Here is a 7,739-nt window from a genome sequence, read left to right as displayed (position 1 = left end):
TGTAATTAACTTCATTGGTGTTGGTGTCATGGACAAAGTCATTGGTGAAAAGGCATAGGCATGACACATATAGAGGCCATGGAGGAAGAAGTTAATAAAGATCTTAGGGAAAAAGAAGTGAATGGAGCTGAAGAAGAGGTCAATGTGACTAAGGAGGAAAAAGAAGGGTCATGTATAGATAAACTGGATTACAATGAAGAAGAAAGAGTGGAAAATTATGATGATGAGTTTGGGATGGACAACGAGAGGGTGGTACATGATTGTAGAAATATTAATGCTAATGATCAATATATCCTACTATCTTTTACTGTTGCTGAAAACGGATGCAAAGACACATGGAGGTAATTCTAACATTGTTGTTGAGTGATATTGGGGGCATTGATATTAAATGTTGGGTTTTCATTACAGATCAACAAAAGGTAAAATTTCAAGTTAAATACCTAATTTAACTTCATTTTATTTTGATTATTTAACAAAGTAATAATATTCTTTGCAGAGATTAATAACTGTGTTTGACGACATATTGAATGGGGTGGAGCATAGGTTTTATTTAAGGCATCTATATAAAAGTTATAAGAAAAAAAATTTGGTGGAGCAGTGATTAGAAACCTTATGAACGGGGGCTACGAAGGAAACATTCTATCATGAGAAGGAAAAGAAAGGAGAGTTGGAATATTAATGTTGGTGCTTATAATTGGTTACTTGCAATTCCCACAAAATCTTGTTGTAAACATGCATTCAATAGTTATAGTTATTCTAGATGTGATGTCTTGATCAATAATTTGTCTAAGTTCTTTAATAGTACAGTTTTACTAGTAAGAGACAAACCAATTATTACTATAATGGTACATCACGAGTAGGTTTGTAACACTAAGAGAAAAAGTTAAAACATATCCTCGAAGTGTTATGCCTAAACCAAGAAAAAAGCTTGATAGGGAAGTTGAAAAGAGTAGGAATTATCATTCTATGTGGGCAGGGATGCAAAGTTTAAGGTCACTCATGAGATTCACAATGGAGAAGTTTGTTGTGGATCTAACTAACTGTCAACACCCAATTTCATCCGGATAATAAATAAATAAAAAGAAAGAATAAGAGAATAATAATTAATGGTGGGTAAAGTAAAAAAGGAAGAAGAAAATAATAAAATAAATTTCCTTAAAAAATGTATACGTAATTTTCAAACTTTAAAATATTTTTGAAATATTAGTTTAATATGGTAATAATTTGAATCAATATTATGCCAATAATTAAAATAATATATTGATATATTTTTTTTGCGTGAGTTTCTTTTAAAGAGAAAAATATGATTTTAAAAATGGACAAAATTTCCTAACAATAATTATAATTAATGTCTTGAATATTATTTGATTTGTTTTTCCTAGAACCAAGACTATTTCTTTCCCTATTTTGTTCATTGTCAATTAATTCACAATTAAGGTCAGATTACCATAATATTACAATGTGTGTATATAAATACACATCCTGTCATAAAAAAGAAGACGAAAAGAAGAGAGATCAGTTAGAAATAATAGATAGAAAGAATAAGAGAGAATATAGAGCAAAATAAGTTTTCACGCTAGAGGGACTCTGCCAACATAAACAACCAAGGAAGAACTACGGGAGTATTAAAACCTGAAAATGTATGTCACCTCTACACTCTTCTTTTTATATTTTTATTGTACTTTGAAGGTTTTGTAAAGGTATTATTTTTTTTACTACACACAAATTTTTTTTTAAATCATACGCATCGGCCTATGGTCGATTTCTTTTTTTTTCCACCATTCTTAAAATAAAAAATACAAAATCTTTTAAAACAAAAAAATGTCAATATCGTTAAACCAAACCCTTTTTTTACCAGAACTACGTGATGCCTAATCTTTTCATCATGAATGGATATACGTAGGAACAAGGTCAATCCTTATCGGGTTCACTTTTCAAAAATCGGAAGTTATCCATAATAATTTTCAAACAAATTCACAAACATTTTTCTAGATAAAGAACTACGTTATCCCTGATTGTGCATCATAGATGAATATATGTAGGAGCAATGTCAATCCTCTTCGGATTCATAAAACAAAAAATAATTTTTTGTTTCATATTAGTTTAGGGAAAATTAAATATTTTAAAAAACCACGTGAACTTTATACATTTAATTAAAGGTACTGCTTTTGGGTAGGCGTAGTACTCCTTACGCGTAACCGATTCCTGAACCTAAAATCCAGGTTTTCGTAGACCATGTCTTATTTTACGGTTTTCCATAGTTTTTTCGAAATAAATTATGGTGGCGACTCCCAAAATCTTTTCTTAAACCTGTTTATTTTCGGTTCGTCGTCTCGTTGCGATCCTAGTTGTGACATAGGGCGACAAATGGTTTTTTTTGACATTCAAAGTAGTAAAAAAAAAGAAAAGAAAAACAGTTGTCGCAAGCGAGATCGAGACGGGACGTCTAACCGAAAACGAACACCACTATAATTTATTCTGGAAAAACTATGAAAAATTTATTCAGAAATTGATTATGCGTAAGGAAGGTATTAACACGCTTGCCTAAAAACAGTACCTTTAATTAAATGTATAAAGTTGATGTGGTTTTTCAAAATATTTAATTTTCCCTAAAAAAAGAATATAAATAACTATTAAGAAACAAAAAAAAATATTTTTTGTTTTATGAACCTGACAAAGATTGACCTTATTCTTACGTATATTCATTTACGATGGATAATCAAGGATCACATATTTCTTTATCTAGAAAAATGTTTATGAGTTTGTTTGAAAAATATTATGGATTATTTTAGATTTTTGAAAACTGAACCCGACAAAGATTGACATTGCTCCTATGTATCTCCATTCATGATAGAAAATCAGGGATCATGTAGTTATGGTAAAATAGGGTTTTGTTTAACAAAATTGACATTTTTTTGGTTGTAAATATTTTGTATTTTTGTATTTCAAGAATGGTGGAAAAGGGAAAGAAACCGGCCATAGGCCGACACGTACTTATACTCCAAAAATTATGATTTTAAAAAAACATTATTTATATGTAGTAAAAAATAAAAACTTTAGAAAAAACCTTCAAAGTGCACTAAAAAGAGAAAAAGAAGGGTGCAAAGATGACATACCTTTTTAGGTTTTAGTACTCCCCTAGTTCTTCCTTGGTAGTTTTTGTTGGCAAAGTGCCTCTAGTGTGAGAACTTATTTTCCCATATACTCTCCTACTCTTTCTATCTATTATTTTTGAGTATCTATCTATTTTTTTTCCCTTTTTCTATCACAAAATGCGTATTTATATACTCACATTATAATATTATGGTAATCTTGCCTTAATTGTGAATTAATTGACAATGAACAAAATAGGGAAAGAAATTGTCTTGGTTCAAGAAAAAACAAATAATTGATTATATCAATATTATTTTTAATTATTAATTATTGGCATAATATTGATTAAAATTATTACCTGATTAAATATTGATGTGTCCTGTATTAAAGTTACATTTTTCTTAAGGAAATTTATTTTATTATTTTCTTCTTTCCTTTTTCTTTAGCTACCATTAATTATTATTCTTTTATTCTTTATTTTTTATTTACTTACCCGGACGAAATTGAGTGTTGACACTAACCATACATGTAGTTGTTACTTTTGGGATTTGGTGGGCATACCTTGTAGGCATGTTGTGGTTGCAATTCATTATTAATTAGAGAACCATGAAGATCATATTATAAGAAACATTAATATGAAAGTTGTTATGGATCTTAAATTATCCCAATCAATGGACAACAACTATGACTTAAAAGTAATTGTGCAAAACTGCTTCCACCCATTTATAAAACACCACCTAGGAGGCCTAAGAAGCTAAGAGAAGGGAAGTCGATGAATATGTCTGTCATTCAAAATTGTCAAAAATATTGTTATGAAGTGTAGCAGCTGTAATCAATATGGACATAATATTAGAAGCTTTAGAAAGAGGATGGAAACAAGAAAGGTACAACTGCAACTTACACTATTTTCAACTTTTGTTATTCATACAATATTGAATCTAATAATCATACACCATTGATAAACTAAAACTACAAGTAGGAGTGGATGTACCAACTCTGCAGAACCATCAAACTAGACTTCAGTTAGAAGAGGGACATCTACACCAACTAAAGAACCAACAACAACAATAACACAACACACAAGAAGCACTACTTCACCAAGTAACTGATACACGGGGCCCAAGGCCAATTAGTTTAGTATAGTATTTCTTTTACTTTTATTAAAAACATGTGTAAAAGGTGTTAGGCATGTGCTAGATAGGAGGGACTTTTAGTCCTATATATATAGACATGCCACCACCTCTTGTAAGGTACTTTTTGAGCATAATGAATTGTTATTCTGTTGAGAACACTCCAGATCAATTCTACCTTGAAAGTCAAAGCTAGAGAATCCCAAAGGATCTCCTCTAGCCACATTCCATTCACACATCCATTCTCTCATTTTCCATTATCAGATTCTCTCTCCTCCGTAGCATCCATCTCACGCCACTCTCATCAATTGAAAGCTTCCTCGGGGCTTGCTTCATATCTAATGCCACGCGTGCCTTATTCCCTCACGAGATTTCATCAGCGAAGCCTCCGAATCCTTTTCCTCATGAGATTCGTCACCTCCGAATCTCAAACTTCTCACGTCTGATAGATCCCTCCGAACCACATCTTCATCTCTGCTTCACGACCATTCTCCACCGATTAGATCCTTTCTCACCGCCTAAAACACTTCTCCACCGTTCCAAATCCGCTTCCGCACCAAACCCTAGGTTTTCCACCGAACAAACCTCCAATCCTAGTTCTTCCGCTGCCTCATCTGTTTCTCCTTGGCAGAATCTGAGGATTCCCGGTCAAATCTGCTTCTTCCGTTGTTTTCCGGTTCTTCAGCTCGATCAAGTCCAGATTTCACGACGTCTCCGGATTCAGCTCAAGCCGTCAGCTATCAAGTGGTATTCAGAGCCTAGGTTAGGCGCGTCCGCTTGAGCTAAGTATCTCGTTTCTCTCTGATCTGAGTTACTCTTCGTCGATTCTCAAAATTTCTGTCTCGATCTGTTCTCTGTTCTTGAGATTCAATTTGTGCGTTTGCTTGTTTTCAAGTTTTTTGGTGTTGTTGATTATCATTCGTGCAATGTCTTGAGTATTTTTACTTCGTCTTATTCATTCGTGTTGAATCTCTTCAATATTCGTGTTGTTCATTATGATTCCTTCTCTGTCTTGTGTTGATTCATGTATCATGTGGTTTTGGTCTTGATCTGTTCATTAGGTTTCTGCTTGAGTCATTTCTTGTATGCTAACCTTGTTTTGGGTTGTGTCTTTCATCATCTTAATCGGTCCAAATTTTGTTTGAGTCATTTTATTTGAGCATCAATTCTGTTTTGTCATAGTTGTCATGTTAGTTGATTTTTCTTGTTCATAACTTCAAGTTGTAATTCTTAATTGAGTTGTGTTTGTGGTGATCTGATTGTATGTTCAATGTGCATACCGTATGAGCTATGACATTCAATACTGAGAGCTCGGATGCATGAAATGAGCAGCAGATCTGATTTGAATTTTCTGTTGTGAAATTTTGGTTTTAATAAGCTGTTGAGTCTGAACATTGAAGCTATTCTGCACTTTTAAAATTGAGCTGGAATGCTGAGATGATTAGTAACAAAGTGCCAACCAGAAAAGCCGTGATATGCTCAGCATTAGCTTGGTTGTTAGTGTGAAAATCACAGCAGAGATTACTTGCAAGCAGTAGGCCGAACTGCATTGTCTTGTTTGAGTCTAATTTTTGTTTTAAAATCTGTTCTGGCATATAGATCTTGCTGGAAATCTTACATTAACTTCCTCGTGTCATGTTCAAGATTCCCATTGCTGTTTTAAAGTCATCAATAATTTGTCCATTGACTCAATGAAACTTAAAACTGGTGGTGTGGTTGACCTGTTTGATTGCATAATTGGCTATTGCAAGTTCAATTTTCGAATTACTATGTTCTGCATCCAATTTCAATGCAAAACAAGTTGGTTTTGAAGTTTTAAACATGTTGAGATAGTTAATTCGAGTTATATCAGCCTTGTGCGTTTTTCACCTTTGAAACCACCATTTTAAGTCAAATTTTTTATAAAGCAAGTATAGTGCAGTACTGAAATTTTGATTTGTGAGTTTATGATTCAGTTGGATTGTAGTAAGAGCTAGGGTCTGTTGAATGAAATCAAAACAGGTGAAAAAGAATATCTATACAAGTTTAAAAAGCATTCAGACCTTGTACAATCCAAATAAGTGAAGCTCCAAAATCAGAAACTGAAAACATTATCAATTATGAACTAATTTTGTTGGGGCATTGTATCAAACGCATTTGTAAAATTCAGTACTGGAGTCACTTAATTGTTTCTGCTCTAACTTGCTTGTTTGTTCTTCTTGCTTTTAAAATCTGTTCTAGTGCCAATCATAGGTTCAGTTTGAGTGCTCACTTTGATCAAAAGCTTTGTTTCTTGTTTGTCTTTGTTGGTTATCTAGTTTTGTCTGCAATGCATGTGCAATCTATTCTGCCATCTTTAATTGAAGCTTTTCATTGCTTATTTCATCTGGTCTAGAGTTTCCTTGAGAAGAGTTTAATCTGCTGTCATTTCCATTACCTTATGAGTTGTTTTGTCCTTCACTTTACCTTGTTTAGCCTAGCCATTTTCCTGATTGAGAAATCTGATTCCATCCTGGTTTTTGGGATTTGAAAGAAGGTAAGTGTGAATGGTAGCATATTAGGTGGTGGTGATCCACAGGATTCTCTGGCCTAAACTGAAAATTCTCTTTTCAACCTTTCATTTGAGTGTTTTAAATTTTTAAAGAGAAACCTCAGTGCTGTGAGCTTAGTAAGGCTAATTTAGCCTAAAATTCCTTGGCATTTGCAAGAGAGTTCAATTTCATTTAACCAATTGTTGATTGTTCATTGTGCAGGAAACGAAAATGAGATGATCATAGTGGAGAGTTGTGTCTGTTTAAGAAGTTATTGAAATCAATTTAGTTCATAAACTGTTTGATGAAGTCAGTGAGATATTAAATGCTTGAATGTGATTGCTGATTTGCTAGTGATGCTAATTGTGCTTGTGAATGTTTAAACTGTCATTGCACTCACTTTATTGTCAAACATTGCCTGCTGAATTAATTGATATACTCACTGTTTTGAAAGTGAATTGTTGATTTTATGGTTTAATTGGGCATGTTGAATGTTGATTCTGATTTGATAAAGACCTATGGGAACTTGGTAGATGTATAGGATTTGCAAATAATGTGCTGAGTGTTTTATGAGCATTTCTGGTGCAACAACACTGTTTTAAAAACTGCCAATTTCTGATTTGCCTCACATTACTCTTTGTTCATTTATTTGATTAGCATGGTCCACTGATCTTTAGAACATTGTTCGTGACTAGTTTGGTTAAGTGTTTATGTCCACTGTAATTCATTAATTTTTCTGAAAAGGCTGCTCTTGTCATAATCAATTGTGCATCAAACTGTTTTAATTGCCAATGCATCCTCCAGTTTTAAAAAGTGATTAAAGCACATAACTTTCAGTTCTGACTTGGTGATTGAATTAATTAGGTGGTTAGTTTCTGCATTGAATTACATCCAATCTGAATTTAAGTCACTGTTCATTTGCTCTTGCTGGATTCTGTTGCTGGATTTTATTGGATTTATGTGTGCAGAGCTGATGTGAATGAATCCTTACGTGAGCAGAATATCA

Source organism: Vigna umbellata, chromosome 7 (assembly GCF_029865625.1).
Source record: "Vigna umbellata cultivar VRB3 chromosome 7, Vumbellata_1.0, whole genome shotgun sequence".
NCBI classification, from domain to species: Eukaryota; Viridiplantae; Streptophyta; class Magnoliopsida; order Fabales; family Fabaceae; genus Vigna; species Vigna umbellata.
This window is presented reverse-complemented; position numbering follows the sequence as displayed.